The sequence below is a fragment of the Mustela nigripes genome, chromosome 12 (genome assembly GCF_022355385.1).
Source record: "Mustela nigripes isolate SB6536 chromosome 12, MUSNIG.SB6536, whole genome shotgun sequence".
Classification (NCBI taxonomy): Eukaryota; Metazoa; Chordata; class Mammalia; order Carnivora; family Mustelidae; genus Mustela; species Mustela nigripes.
The window spans coordinates 14,160,326-14,177,283 of NC_081568.1; the positions used below are offsets into that span (position 1 = coordinate 14,160,326).

Genomic DNA, 16,958 nt, shown 5'->3' on the forward strand with positions numbered 1-16,958 from the left:
ATTAATTACTAATTACTAATTAATTATAATCAATTATAATTTAGTAATTATTATTATAATAATTATAATATTATAGTAATTAATTATAATTACTAATTAATTAGTAATCAGTAATTAGTACTAAATTACTAAATGAACAAATGAATGAAGTGAAATGGCACATGACATAAATAGAATAGTATAGGAAAAGTATACTAATACTTCATAAAAACTGAGCTCTCTAAGTCTATATTTATGGGAGAGAAAGGAATGTACATAACATAAATTAATGAGAAATTATAGAAATCTAACATGTTTGAGGGCATCTTAGGTATTTTTTTTAACCTGATGATTTACTAGGAACTCTTTATAGTAATTTATGTAATGAATGTGTTACTCTGTTATAAGAACTTTCTTCAGGTAGTTACTGAAGTTTACCATATGTGACCTGTTCAAGATCACACAGTTTGAAGGTTGTGGAGGTAGTATGCACATAGAGAAATATAGGCTAATTTCAAAACCTATGACTAGCTTTTCCTACCTGATACCTTCTCAGCTGGAATGTGAGGAAAGAGTAAAATTTGCCATGGTAGAATAAAGAAAATAAAGTATTCAAGAAAAACAAAATAAGGACTTGAGTAACGTACTTGTTTAGAACACACACTCACACACACACACACACACACACATACACACAAATGCATTCACACAAGCACATAGGCACATACACACATACATATATGCAGGAACAGACAGGATTCAGCTTGCAAGGAGGTAGACCAAACTTCAAGGAGTGACTGAGGAATGTTACTTACTAAAAATCATAAAATCATGTGCTACAGGTCAAGAAGCCTAGTGACGATCTTTAAGAACCATGATCCAATGAGAGATTACGTAGATCTATATAGTTAAGAAATTAATAATAAAGTAAGTAAAAAAGAAGAGATCGGAGTGATCAGAGTCCGTATAAGGAGACCTGGAATCTGTAAATCAAGTGATTATACAGAGGTATTAGGTCATTGGAAGGCAAGCCAGGTCTAGACCATAGTTAAGGATTAGGCCACATGACCAGTAGTCTCAAAGCACTGACATCAAGAATAAAACAGGAAATTACTTAGAAGTTGTGTGGATAACCTTCATTTCCTTAGCCTCCTAAAATATGAAGGACATTAACTATAAAATACTCCTGGCTTTTCTTCACACTCCTCATACTTTCTTCCCTATGGAATTAAACAAAACAAAACAACCTGTCCTACTTGCTCAAAGACTTAATCTAATTTTGAAGAAATACTTAAGCACATCCTGCCGAGATCTTCTTGTTTGAGAATCAGTGGAAATTCTTTAAGAAAGTTCTCTTCTGTGCATCTAATGATCTATAATTTCATATAAACCGAAGGAAAGGTATTGATAAGACCCTTTCTCTGTCAATGTAAAGGTACACTGTCTGATGTGTGTAGCATTAACAGAGCTGGTATTCTGACCAATATCTGACTTCCTTCTAGGTTTGAACTTTGGGAAGAAGGATTTGATTTATTGACTCCACAATTCCAACCAAGGACTTCATATGGCAGCGAGCATATGCCCAAAGATATGACTATGATACAGATGCGAGTGACAATTACAAGGAGAATATTGGTATTTTATGTTATATAATTCTTTAAAACATCTATACCTATGTATTTGTTTTATGTATTTTACACTGATTTCAAAACAATCAAAAGAGACAGGCTTGGTAGTGATGGAAACTCCCTGAGTAAGATAGCATTTTTGCCAAACATGTCAACATGTAAATATATACAGGTAATGTACTAAAGAGCTGATCATTCCTACTCTACTGTGGGGCTAGTTGAGAACTGAAACAGCAGTGGCATATACAAATAAAATTTCCACTTTATTTTGAGAAAGTTGATTGGAGAAAAAGAGTGTATATCTGTATCTATTAGCAATTGCGGTTGTTAGTACTTCAGTTCTGAATTAGATAGATAACCAATTGTTAGCAAACTGGACAATTTCAAAGTTTCCCTAGGGAGATAGAGTCCCACCACATCTAAGAAGATACATCCTTGCTGGAAGTAGGTCAACTTGAAAAGTTATAATCTGGAACAAACAGGCTGAAAGCTTTCTCCCTACATCTGATAAGATGTCACTCCTCCCATATGGAGGAGTACTGGAGCTGAGCAGAGCTGGGAAGGTTCTTTCCAAACATTCTGTTGTTTTTCTTCCGTCTATGGTCCACAGTGGAAGTTCTCTATCACATATAGACACATAAAGTTAGGCAATGAGTTCCTTCTAATAGTCAATAAGGTAATGGATGACTTCAAATCAGTGTATCTCATCCACTTAATCTTTGTTAAATTCTGTAACCGCCACAAATTAGGAAGATGATCAGTTAGGTTGAATGATGTATTTACCCTGTAGTCACATATATGCCCTTATTCAGTCATTTTGGTGCTTCTGTCTGGAATCATAGACACATCCCCACAAACATTTAGGGATCATTCATGACTATAAAGTGGTCTAATCTGCAAGGCCAATTCATAAGTCTGAAAGTTTAGTTTAAAACAAAAGAATAAACATATTTTAAAAAATTTGAAGGTGATCTGGGGTGCCTGGGTGGCTCAGTCAGATAAGCTCCTGCCTTCGGCTCAGGTCAGGATCTCAGGGTCCTGGGATTGAGCCCTACCATAGGCTCCCTGCTCAGCGGGAGTCCTGCTTCTCCCTCTCCCACTCCTCCTGCTTGTGTTCCTTCTATCACTGTCTCTTTCTCTGTCAAATAAGTAAATAAAATCTTGAAAAAAAATTGAAGTTGATCAAAACCTACATCTCAATGCAGATAAAGTTGGTCTGTAACTTCACTCGTGCAGCATATTGTGAATTAAAGGAATATATAAAAGAGGACGGGTACTCTGCCTGTAAAAGCACGGTTACAGTGAGTTAGTTTATAGTGTCTTTCTGTGGAAGTGGAAGTGGGCACAACACATGGATTCAGAATCTAATTCTTAAGTGAGTTGTTTGGGCTTAAATTTCAATCGAAAGTGAAAAGGTTGTTTGAAAATGTGACAAGTCTTTCTATTGATCTCATAATAAAAGTTACGGTTAATAACTGATGTCGTGAAAGATGTACAACTTCCCAAATTTTTATAGCATCAATATTTGTGAAAACATTTCTCCTCCTGAAATGAGAAAGACTTAACCACATTCAGAAGTGGGTAGAAAAATCACGGCAGTCATAATTATGTAGCTTGCTATCGCTTTAATGTGGAAGGAAATACATTATTTGACAACTCTATACCAGATGGAATGCATATTTTTTGGAAAAAAAAAAAAAAAAAAACAACTTCAAATGCTAATCTATAAAGCCCTGAAAAGAAAGACTGATATTTTCATTTGAGACTAATGTGTCAGAAGATTGCCAAAAGAAATCATTGAATCTTTATCCTTCAGCAGATCCACGGTTTCATGTATATCCATTTCCAACTCATTTCAAATTCAATTTTGGCAAATGAAATAATTGACTAAGTTGAGGAAAGTCTATATTAATTTAACATTGTTAAACACAATGTCAGATTTCAACCTTAGTCTCTAACTCCAACTTTATCGTTCCTACTAGGATTCCAGACCAAAGAGGAAAAGCAGATACTGAGTCTGTGACCATAGCAAGTTAACTGCAGATGAAACAAAGAGCTGTCCTTTTTGAAAATATCAGATATTTTTATTTTTAGGTAATTTTCTTGGGGTCGATTTTTTTTTTTTTTTTTGAATCACCCTATGGGTATAAGTGGGCTGTGGTACTTCAGGGAATTGGTCAATTATGCTTTCAGTCTTCTTTGGAAAGCTTAATTTAAGAGTAAGAAATGAGAAATAGGTAAGGGGGTATCTATGTGAGGATAGCAAAATAATTATCCATTGCTTCCCCACCCTACCCCTCCCAGTCTCCCCCTCCTCTACACTGTGTTGCCTTGTTGGCCAGGAAGAAAAGGAATGTGATATACAAACCACAAACCTCTGGGTTGCATCCACTTGACATAACCATGCCAGCTGGAGACATGATAGGCAGAGAGCAAGCGTGTGGCTCACCATGGATCTGCACAGGCCACCAATTGGTCACCCACACCTTTTGCATAACATCTCCTTCTGTGTTCTATTCATACAAACTCCCAAACACTTACCTGGATCTTCCATCAAGATGAAGCTATTCAAAAATCACTCTGCTTGAAGTAATTATTTGTTTTATTTTCATACTTCACCACCCCCTATGCATGAGACCTCGGTGGGGTTTGTTGTAATCAAGACAACTGGATTGGGTGACTGCCATTTTAGTCTCTGCCAGGCCCTCTGTTTTACTTGTTTACCTCCAACTGTGCACCCACTTAAATATTGCTTTTTCAGGAAAAAAAAAAAAAAAAAGCAAAAACCGAACCAAACAAACACCTAAACAAACACCTAAAAATTCTAGATATTTTTTTTCTTGTTGGCTATTTCTTTCAATGTCTGACTGAATAGCATGTGGCCATGTTCTTCTGAATTTACTTTCATACATCTTAATCCTGTCATTAAATATAAAACATGCAAGATATATTTCACTTACAAATTATAAAAATGAGAGTTTATTTCTTTTTTATAGCTTAAATCCTCCCTCTTTCAAATATACTTCTTTCAGACTCTAAGGGAACTTAGACTAGACCCATTCTAAGGTATGGAGATGAGGGAGTTGTCCGCGGAAATGAGCCTACAGGCAAAAGCAAGGCACAGGAGTAACCTCACAGAAAGCTTTGTCCAGGGGTGTTTAGAGAAGCAACAGGTAAACCATCTTTTTGTGGTATATATCCTAACCATAATCCATGATATTTTAGTGGAAATTATCAGAATAGTACTTGGTTTCAGTTGTGGTGTAGACATTTTTTAAAAGGGGGAATGGCTTTTGTGGGCATAATTAATTGAGAAGCACAGTCCTTCCCCTCTGACATATACCTTAGTGGGGCAAGAGGAGGCACTGGAAGTCAAATGCTGAGAAAAGGAAATTGAGACCACTGTCTCAAAGTATTTGTGAAACAGCTTCTACGGAAATGTGAAAATTTCTAGGAAGTGATTTGAAGAAGACTACCAACTTAAAACCATTGGGATGTTAGGACATCACAGTCATTTTGACCACAGAAAAGGAATTGGGACTATACTTTTCATCAGCAGTAGTGAGATCTGGGACTTATAATTGACATGATTTGATTTGGGGAACAACTTAATTAGCATTAGCCCTTGTAGGAGATAGTATGAGAGAAAGCATATAAGTATGTGGTGCTAGATTCTAGACAGCCGTAAAAGTTGGGCAGTGAGATTAACTGTCGTCATGGAGATAACATAGAAAACAGAAAATTTTTAAAACCGAGCAGTGAAGCCCTGAGATTGATCTAATTAGTTGTTTATGTGGAAACTGGGGAGGAGTGGGTAGGAAAAAGAAGTAGGAAGCAGGACTAAACACATGAAACTTCCAAGATGTTGACATTGTTTAAGCCATAACACATAAACTAAATGTCCATTAGACCTTCGCTTAATTTTAAATATTAATCATTAATTATCTGAATGCCGGGTGATCTGGAAAGATACAATAAGAAATCTTTACTTAATATAATGAATAATTGATTTAAGATAAATTTTTTAAAAATTTTATTTATTTATTTGACAGACAGAGATCACAAGTAGGCAGAGAGGCAGTCAGAGGGAGGAGGAAGCAAGCGCTGAGCAGAGAGCCTGATGCGGGGCTCGATCCTAGGACCCTGGGATCATGACCTGAGCTGAAGGCAGAGGCTTTAACCCACTGCACTACCCAGGCACCCCGATAAATCTTCTTTTTTTTAAGGTGAGTTTTCTTTTTTTAAATTTTTTAAAAGATCTTTTCGTGATTTATTTGACAGGGAGAGAGATCACAAGTAAGCAGACAGGCAGGCAGGGAGAGAGGAGGAAGCAGGCTCTCCGTGAGCAAAGAGCCCGATTCGGGGCTTGATCACAGGACCCTGAGATCATGACCTAAGCCAAATGCTGAGACTTAACCCACTGAGCCACCCAGGTACCCTAAGATAAATCTTTTGATTGATAATTGATTTTAGAAGGTAACCCAGTGGCTAGGTGTTATTGATTTGATGTGTTTCTTCCTTCATTACTTATTTAAGATGTATTTACCAAAACTCTACTATTACTTGAGTGATCGATCTGGAATGAAACAGATGACTGATAAAATGAAATTGTGCAAATTTATCTGTATATTCCCTGAAAATTCACAGTGATGCTTTCAGTAGCATGCTAAACAAAATTATTATGTGCAATATTTGCATGCTAAAACACACAAATAATTGGAAAAAATAGTTAAAATACATAGGGAATTCAATTTTCTGAAGGTGTGTGATAGCCCTTGGGACAGCAGAATGAGATCTAAAGACTTCTGTTCATGGGAAGATGGAGGAAGCGTGCTTTTCCCTATTCCTCTTATTATGTGTAAATAACACCCATGAACGTTATACATACAACAAGCATAACGAGACTTTGAAAGTTGGAAAGAAACAAAACAGACAAGCTAAAGACCTCAGGCTTGAGGAACGACACGGTGGTGAGTTTCCTGGGATTTTTTTTTTTTTTTTTTTGCCTCACATATCCCAGAGAAGCCAGCAACTCAGAAACACCAAAAGGAAAAGACACCCCCTCAAAAAAGAAAGTCTAAGCAAAATCCCACTCTTTTTGGCCAAAGGACCTTATGAAGAAGCCTGGAAGGATGAAAACAGAAAAAATATGTGTCCCATTCCCATCCCAGTCAGCCAGGCTTGAGTGGGGAGCCCAGAATTCCAGCCCTGCCGGGCTGGAATGAGGAGGTTTCTTGGATTCAGTGCCCTCCCTTCCCCCATTGAGGTGGTACGAGAGAAGAGTGAGGAGGAAGTTGAGAATCTCATTTTGGTGGAGTTGGACATCTGGACCAATGGTAGAGACGCACGAGTGCAGAAGTAAGATCCACACAGACAGTCACAACCAATTTTTCAAAATGGCACAAGCAATTAATGAGGGGAAGATAAATTCTCAACAAATGATACTGAAGGAATGGAGCATCCATAGGCAGCAAAATAAACACTGAACTGAGTCTCACACTTCAGACACAAATGAACTCAAAATCTATCCCAAACTGAGAACGAAATCTTGCCATTTACAATGACGGGCGTAGAAAGGGAGGGCATTAGGCTATGCAAAATAAGTCGGTCAGAGAGAGAATACCGTATGATTTCACCCATTTGTGAAATTTAAGGAACTAACAGATGAACATAGAGGAAAGGAAGGAAAAATAAAATAAGCCAAAATAGAGAGAGAGTGAGACAAACCTTAAGAGACTCTTAACTATAGGAAACAAACGGAGGGCTGCTGGAGGGGAGGTGGGTGGGGAACGGGGTAACTGGGGGATGGGCCTTAAGAAGGGCAGTTGATGTAATGAGCACTCAGTGTTCTATGCAACTAATGAATCACTAAATTCTACCCCTGAAACTGATAATACGGTAAATGTTAACTAAATTGAATTTAAATACCAAATTTGAAAAAAAAAGATTGATACTGAACTAAAATGTAAAACATAAAATGTGGAAACCTTTAGAATTAAAAACAAACACAGAAGAACACCTTTAGAATCTAGGACTAGAAAAAGAGTTTTTAAGCTTACATAAATGCAGGAGATCTGAAAGAAAATAGTGAACTCCTAGGAAAATGTACACCAACAAATAAAAATGAGAAAGAAAGAAACACCTGTGTGATGCAGCCCTGTATGTGTCTAGGGTGAAACTTTATCCAGGCAAAGGAATGCCACACTGAGGCATTAACAAAAGCAGACAAACAAATGAAATGTTCCCATTTGTGTTAGATTACCTGAGCACAAGTGGAAGCAAGCACAAAACTTTGCAAGGCCAGGTAGGCAAAGAAAAATTTCCAAAGAACGTGAAACAATTCCCAGAACCCCCAAAGTGCTGGAAATGTTTCAGTTCTCTCACTAGAGAGAGTAGAGAGACCTAACGAACACACAAGGTGCAAAGAAATGCAGCAGATTAGGTACACGTTAGTAGTAAGACTAAATTAGTTCTAGAGTAAAGGTTACTGTAGCCCTCCAAAATAATTGCGATCACATTCATAAAGAAAACAACATATGTCACAGAGAACTTCTTGGATATTATGGTTAAAGTTTAGTGAATGAGAGTTACTTATTATTATATAAGAGAAACTGTTAAGATAATTTAAATTCTTGGGTATATTTGTGAAATAATTGTTGAGCTACATTTTTTTTTCCCAGCACTTTAGGATTGTAAAACATTATACATTTTGATTACTTATTAGTAACTAGAAGCTCAAAATCCCCATATATGTATATCACATAGAGAACTACTTCAGAGATTTATTTATTTATTTAAGAGAGAGAAAGGGAGAGAAAGAAAGAGAGAGAGCACGTGGCAGGAGGAGGAGCAGAAAGAGAGAGAGAGAATCTCCAGTAGACTCCCACACTGAGCTCAGAGCTTGACTGAGGGACTCGATCTCATGAGATCGAGACCTGAGATCAAGAGTCAGAGGCTTAATGGACTGAGCCACCCAGGCACCCCTCATCGAGAACTACTTTAAAAATATGGTAAAAAGTTTCTGTGAAAAAGAAAGCACATTGTTTAGTAGGTGGCATGATTATTCTATTTTACACTGTGTAAGGTAAACACAGGGAGTTACATACCTGCAGGCCATGTGGGACTTAGAATCATGAATGGGTTCTGATACAAACAACAGCAATAATAAAGCAGGGACCAAAGCCATGTAGAACTATGCACTGGTAATGCTTATTGTCCAATATAGGAGATAGGAGAGAAGCTTTCTACACCAGATTCAATATTACAGGGACATTACTCTGACTTGACAGTCTCCTCCGCTTGGGGTCCTCTCCAGGTTCTTTGATGGTAATGTTTTTTCATAATAAAATTCACAATTTTGTAATGACTCTTGTTAAAAACTCAACTTAAAAAAATTGTTTAGAGTAGTTTTAGGTTTACAGAAAGATTGAGAAGATAGTACAGAGAGTTCCTATATACCCCACACCCAGTTGCTGCTACTATGAACATTGTATATTAGTATGCTATAATTTGCCAAAATTAATGAACCAATGCTAATTATTAGTGACTAAACACAGATTATTTAAATTTACTTGTTCTTTTTCTTTCTTTCTTTCTTTTTTTTTCCCATTTAAAATCCTTTTTCTGTTCTAGGCTCCCATCCAGGAACTCACATTACATGTAGTCAGCAGGTTTCCTTAGGCTTTACTTGACTGTGACAGTTTCTCAGACTTCTCTGTTTTTTGATCAACTTGGCAATTTTCAAGAGTACTAGTACTATTTTATAGAATGCACCTGTACATCAGTAACTATTTTGTTTATTTTGAAAAAAAAATAGAAGTAAAATACTCCTACATGTATCTCCTAAAGATGCAAAACATCTAATTTCCTTGTCTCAATATGATTTTTAAAATTATATTCTACAGTAGTCGCAACTATAATAAGGCTGAGAGTCCCTGACATTCCTGGTTTGGAGTATGAAATAATCAAATCACTGTGGCTATGAATTAAGGTATTATGACTGAATGAACAAGAGTAGAAAAGTATCGAAGCACATTAATTTCAATATAGAAGTACAAGAGCTTCTATTACTTAGAGAAAAATAAATCCTTATTTTCCTTTCAAATGTATGTGTTCAGCAAATTTTCACTTGTTAAGGGGACTCTAATCAAGAGATAATATATCTACAATAATTCCTTAAAACACAATGTTAAATACCCAAAGAGAAACTGGGCATCTTGGAGACTAAAAAATAGGACTATTTACAAATATAAAAGAAAGAGCTTTGTCGGGAGAAACATGAATATTATTACAAGAAGACAAATGGATTGGACTTGAAAATGATCCCTTTAACCCATCCCTCAAGCATGCTGATCACGCTCTCACTCAGCTGGAAAAATAATTTAGGACTTATAAAATAAAATTGTAATGCGTATCGTATTATGTGAATGCAAGTACATCTGTTAGAATCCTTAAAGTTAAAAATCTTGCCTGTGTGCATTAAGGCTTTGGAAAAATTTGATTCTGAAGGCTATTAGGAAGTCTCAGATTTTGAAAGTCCCTTCTTCCAATCATAAAAGTAATCACAAAAGTAACCAAATATTTAAGATGGAAAGAAAAAGAAAAGAGATATATATACACACAAGGCCTTTCTGTTATGATGACTGGTACATGGTAATGATTAATCCTGACCCTCAATATCCTGTGAAATACTCAGAGAACATAAACCAGATGCAAATGTCACATTAATGTAAAACAACAAAGAGAAGAGAGATATGTGGTAGAATGCGTTTGTGGGAAGTAGGAAGGAATACCAAGACAGACAAAGCAATGAAAATGGTGGTTTCTAGTATTTTATGAACTTTGCTTGGGGCTTCTAGCAAGGGAAGAAGTGTGGTCGGCTCCCACGTATCATGGAAAATGTAGTGAGTATAGTCAGACAACAGGTAATTCGGGGTACAAGAGAGGGAGGCCAGAAATCAGGGCCGGAAGCTGCCCACATCGACATGACCTTACTACCTAGAGAGAACAACGAAAACTTCTCCCCAGATTATTTTCTCTTCTTAGGTACATACCTGTAGTCAGAATCAAGATTTGAAAAACAGTGTGAGTGATCCTCTTAGTGAAAGGGAAAACCAGAGTATTTTTTAAGATGTGCAAGGAAACTAATTGCTCATGGCAAAACATCAGAGAGTCTAATAAGTCTGTAAGAACCTCCTGAAATGCAAAACTTCAGCTCTTACATGAATCAGAAAATCCTATCTACATTCTTTGCTACAAAAGTGCATCTTTAACATAAACAATGAATCTTGGAAAACTGAAAAAATAAAATAAAATCATACCTTAAAAAAAAAAAAAAAGAGTTTGCCTGCTGGAAAAGAGAAAGAACATACAGAAGAGGTAGGAGAAGCTGCATGGGACCTGGTCAACCCCTCCCCCTCCCCCCAGTGACATCTTAGGAAACTCTGCTGTTTTGAGTCTTGGATTTACCAGTGGAGAGCTACTTCATCTGTACTCAGTTTGCTTGCTCAATGTGAAAGACCTATTTCTCCTCCAAACTACAAGACATTTCTTTTTTCCTCTTCATTTTTTCAAACCCTGCCCATCATATCTGTAGTTTTCCTGAAAAGCCTCTTGTCTAGTAGGCCGTGGTCCTCCCTAATGAGCTAAAGTTCGCTGCTATTCACTCTTCTTCATGGTAATGGGGAAAAAATGCTCTAGAGTGCCAAAATCTCTGGGCTAAAAATATTTTACAAACCATTGCAATTAGAGGAATTTCACTCATAATATTTTCCTACACGGTTTTTTGCCATAAAATTTTAAGAGTTAATAGGATAATTAATACGTTCAGGCAAATGTTTCCTGTTGGGTTCATAAGAAACTTTTTTTGGAAATGAGGACTTAATTTTGAAAGAAGCAAATATTTAATTTCAAGCTTTCAGAGATCTGATTGCCTTTAAGATTGTGATGATTTATAAATTGCATCAATATTAGCTTCAAGAAACCCCATGATTTCAATGCTTGGCTTTGAATGGATATTTCTCATTCCCATCAAATCAGCTTGTAACCGAAGATTTATTAAGGTAATATAGTCAAGGTTAAACAGACAAAAATGCAGTGTCACTCTTGGTCCATATGACTGATACATGCATTTATATACTATGGGAATTGGGGCATTTGGGTGGTTCAGTTAGCCAAGCATCCAACTCTTGATTTCAGCTCTGGCATCCATCTTATGGTCCTGGGATCGAGCCCCAAGCCTGGCTTTGTGCTCAGTAGGAAATCGGCTTGAGGATTCTCTCTCTCTCTCCCTCTGCCTCTTCTCCACACTTCTCTCTAAAAATAAGTAAATTTTTAAAATAAATACTATGGGAATAAACAGGAGAGAGCATTCTGACTAATATGATATAACTAATTGTAACTATATAACTAATGTGATATAACTAGCCACAACTATAACATGCATTAACAAGGAAGTACATTTTCCAGTATTTCTTAGAGGAGAAAAAAAAATATATGTATATGTTTTCTGAAATGCCACTTAAAATTTTCAAGAATAGAGCAGCTGCTTTTACAAGGTATTTTTTCCTTGATTATGTACGTTCATCAATCACTCAAGAAAAAATTCCTCAAGTTTTAGTGAGGGTTTGCTGGTGGTTTGTAGAACTGAGTGTTCTCTTCGTGGAGCTATAAAAGCAAATTATAAACAAATGGATCATAGATCTAGATAAGAAGAGATGATCAGATAACTGGCCCACATTTCAGAGATGAGGAGACTAGGAAGGAAAGGAAAAAGCTGCTTTCAAAAGTCAAGGTCAGTTGGAGTTGATAAAACCTCTCTAGGGTGACCCAGTTCTCAGGGTTCATTACTGAAATACAGAATGATGTAAAGTCAAATATCCTCTAGGTCTGAGATTACACTTCTTAAGTTCCTTTTACTGTTATCTGACTTTTACTGAAACAAATTACATGAGCTCCCAGCTGTCCTTTGACACTTCCTCTCATCTTGAATGCAACAACAAATATTTATATTTTAATTATTTTAACCATAAATGCAATTCTTAGAGGATGAAAAAAAATATTGTCAGGAACATCAAAGATATCCAATAATGTATCAAGATCAGATATAGCTGCTTTTGCCAAACTTTACATTCTAAAACCTACTCTTCTATGTACTTTGGAATAACTCAACCCACTATTCGATGTACTTTGGAATAATTTCCTGTAATTTGATAGAAAATGATTATATCAAAGAGATGCATTATTGTTCATATAAACAGACTCAATCTTTCCATCACCACAGTCTTTAAGTTTCAGACAACAGTGAGTGAAGAGCTTTATCTTACAGCATTTTAAACTATACTTCCCCAAATACTTTTTATATAATTTCCTACTGAGGACCCACTGCAATTAAAAAAATGAAAATGAACAAAACAAAACAGAACAAATCTTGAAAACAATGACATATAAAATCAAATGACAAACTTATGAGAGCATTAAAATCATTTTCACATATTAGATTCTTCAAAAAGGAAAAATCACTGAAATTGTAGGAAACCAGGATGAGAAACAAAAATTTCAGTTATGTGTTGGATGATAACTATATGCCAGAAACAGTGTTGTATAATCATAATTAAACATCTTCAAAATAACCACAGGAAGAGCTTCGTATTATCCTGATTTTATAAGTGGGAAAGAATGAGGCTCAGAGCTGTTTATTGTTCATTCATTCATGTATTCAACAAAGAGTTATTGACTATCTGCTATGTTTACTACCTTGTTCAGTGGACAGAGATGTGCATAACTCCTATGGCCATGGAGTTTACAGTCTAGCAGGGGAGACAGTCAATGAAAGTAGATATAGTTTCAAGGTTTCAGTAAGGATTAAGAGGAAAATTTAGGCAGAGCAAGGAATAGTGGGTAATAACATAAAATTTTAAACAGGTGACTGGGGTTGACAACTGTAATATGCTAGCATCCAAATAGAGATCTGAGTTAAGGAAAGTAGAGAACCTGGGGATGACTGAGTAAGAACATTTCAGACAGCAGAAATTCCAAGGGCAAAGCCCCTGTGGGCAGATTACCCAGGTGACTGTGCTGGTGAATGATAAGACCAATATTAGAATCTTCTCCTTAAGGACTTCAAAGCCTGTGTTCTTACCAGCTAGAGAATAGCACTTTCTGGAAAGTTAGCCCCTTCTCAAACACATGAACTAAGGCACTGTATTTTATGAAGGCATATTATAATGTATGATTCGCTATAATATAGTATAATAGAATGTATATTTAGTTATATTCTTATTATTGTGTTATAAGTTTGTGCTTCTAATAATGAGCACTCAGTTTGGAAATGGATTAAAATGATAATTTTGTGTTTCTATGCATTTATGCGCTACAGCTACATTCTACTCTAAGAAATTCCAGTATTTGATTGTTAAAAGTTGCAATCACAATTTTTCATCTTGAAAGATTGTTTAAATGATAATTTCAGGGACGTCTGGGTGGCTCAATTGGTTAAGCATCTGCCTTCTACTCAGTTCGTGATCCCAGGATCCTGGGATTGAGCCCCAGTTGGTCTCCCTGCTTGGTGGGGAGTCTGCTTCTCCCCCTCCCTCTGCCCTTGCTCCTGCTCTCTCTCTCTCAAATAAACAAATAAGATCTTTTAAAAAATAATAATTTTCAGAACACATTCACTCCTTTAGGGCATTTATCTTTATTTTTGGTGACTAATTTAGGTTCCTGGACCCAATTTCAATATGCACGTGTGTGTGTGTGTGTGTGTTGTGTGAGGTGATGTGGGGGGTTCCCACACCTCCAACAAGCAATGCTCTGGCACCAATTGCATATGCTATAATTCAAACCACTTCTGACCCTATCTACGTGGAGATGGCATCAGATCTCACAGACAAGGATTCAGTCCTACAAGCCTGTCTCCACCCACTCCCAACTTCAGACACCAATCAAAAGTCCAGGTTGTGAGATCAGAGTATCCAGCTTCCCATTTCTTGGGGGTGGTTTAATTTGTTAGAGCAGCCCATGAACTCAGAGAAAAATTTTACTTCCTAGGGCACTGGTTTATTATAAAATCATGTAACTCAGGAACAGATTGATGGAAGGAACACATTAAGGCAGGTATGTAGGAAGGGGCTCAGAGCTTCCATGCTCTCTCCAGTATCACTTACCCTGATGTCTCCATGTGTTCACCGACCTGGCAGCTCTCCAAATCTTGTCCATTGGGGTTTTTAATGGAGGCTTCATTAGAGAGGCACATTTGGTTAAATCACTGACCATTGGTAATTGAATTCAGTCTCCATCCCTCTCCCCTCTCTAGTTGGCTCCATGGCAACCAGCTTCCATCCTTAGGTGCTTCCCAAAACTCATTTCATTAACATAAAAGATAGCTTTATCACTTTTAACACTTAGGAAATTTCAAGGGCTTTGGGATTGGTGAGAAAATGATGGGAACCACATAGGAAGAGCAAACAAGAGCAAATATGTAAGAAAAATATTCATCAAGGGTTAAAGCCTCTGCCTTCAGCTCAGGTCATGATCCCAGGGTCCTGGGGTCAAGCCCCACGTCGGGCTCTCTGCTCAGCAGGGAGTCAGCTTCCTCTCTCTCTCTCTGCCTGCCTCTCTGCCTACTTGTGATCTCTGTCTGTCAAAAAAAAAATTATCAAGATGACCAAAATGTATTTTTCTTATGAATCTTAATGTCACAGTCACCATACTATTATATTTTCAATATAAAATATACAGGTTGTAAGAAGTGAAAAATTTTTTTCCTCCTGGATGCTCTCCACTAATCTCATTCAAAAAGTGTTTAACAGTTTATCACATATCATATCAAATACCTGATAGCAGATGCTGATCAATACCAAATTCTAAATTGGTCCCTACTAAGCACTATTTTAGACTTGCTTCGGAAGTGGAACTTGTCTGGCTTCCCATTTTCTCAGAAGCATTAAATTATTTCAGACATTTTAAGTTTTAAAAGTTAAAAAACAAAAATTATAGGTTATGTTCTTTTCCTTTTGCAATTACTGGTGAAGTTGAACATGTTTTATATATATACCAATTACTTGTATTTTTTTCTGTAAATTGTCTATACAAAGTTACTATATTTTTATATCCAGTTGTTTACTTCCCTTAACTTAGAAATATGTGCACACACTTATATATACACACATGCCTATATATAATATTAACACTTCAGGTTACTATTTGCATTAAAATTTTTTATCAGCATTTTATTTATCATTTCACTTTTTAATGGTGTTTTGTATAGTTAGATGCTCTGAATTTATATACAAATAAATGTTTCAATTTTTAAGGGCTTAATCTGGGGAATTAAAAGGTCTGACATAAAATATTTATTTTCTTATATTTTAGAATGAAATGATCACCCTTTATCTGTCATCTCTTTCTACCAACCATGGTGACGACCTTTAAGGTCTTCACTGAACTGAATTATCGTTGTAGACACAGCCACCAGTTTGAACTAATCTTTTCTGGAGTAAGTGTTCTATACATTATTATTTTGGTGAATTTTTCACATTTTAATATAATTTATGTATTCATGTTCATGTAATATCTTGGAAATTTCTTTAGTAGAATTTTTCCATGTGCTCTTCTTTATTTTTCCAAAAATGTTAGTAAGACATCTCAAAAGAACTAAGTGAAGAAAATAAATGTGTTCTGTAGTCAAATACATTGAGGAAATGTTGTGCGTCTGTTATTCTCTGGGACAATCACAAATAACATTGGGAGCTCTGAGAAGTCTAGCAGTAGAAAATGGGTTCATCATGCATATTCTAATTTATATAACTATAAATTTTTATAAAACTATAATTTCTTATTACATTCTTATTACATCCATACTTACTACATTCTTACTTACTACATCCATCCTTACTACATTCTTATTATATCCATAAACATATAAAATATATATTATATATAAATAGATATTTATATATAAAATGTATAAAATAAAATATAAAAAAATTTTAAGAAAGCTTAGTTTGAAGAGGAACCTCATTAGCATAATGGTAAAGGTGCTATGCTTTGGACCTCAAAATACCTCTCCTTTTATACCCCCCTCTAAGTTGCTAATACCTTACAATACTAATCATAAACACACCTGCCATATTTGCTTTGATGCTTTTACATATATTGTACCAGTTTACCTGGTGGCCCATTTCTCCATGGCTCCTTGTTAAGTAGCCAAACTTCTTTAGAGATACCATGTAAACAACAATCCCTACACAAAGACACTCAGTTTTCTCTCTTGAAAAGTAATCTCACTTTCAACTTGTAACATTTTAGAATGCTAATTATATCCAATCTTCTGGTATGGCTATTTGTTGGCAAAAC

General features: G+C 36.0%; 1 long non-coding RNA gene across 2 annotated transcripts in view; it reads left to right on the forward strand.

Annotated features, from left to right (window-relative positions):
• The window catches only part of LOC132027727 (uncharacterized), a 33,279-nt gene extending 17,106 nt beyond the window's left edge, over positions 1 to 16,173 (forward strand). The window contains exons 3-6 of one of the 2 annotated variants that reach the window (XR_009407177.1): positions 1,482 to 1,614; positions 3,590 to 3,701; positions 5,660 to 5,833; positions 15,975 to 16,173. This is a non-coding gene — a long non-coding RNA (uncharacterized LOC132027727). The remainder of the gene's footprint in view (positions 1 to 1,481; positions 1,615 to 3,589; positions 3,702 to 5,659; positions 5,834 to 15,974) is intronic. The other variant, XR_009407178.1, reaches the window with a different exon arrangement.
• The last annotated feature ends 785 nt before the right edge of the window (positions 16,174 to 16,958 follow it).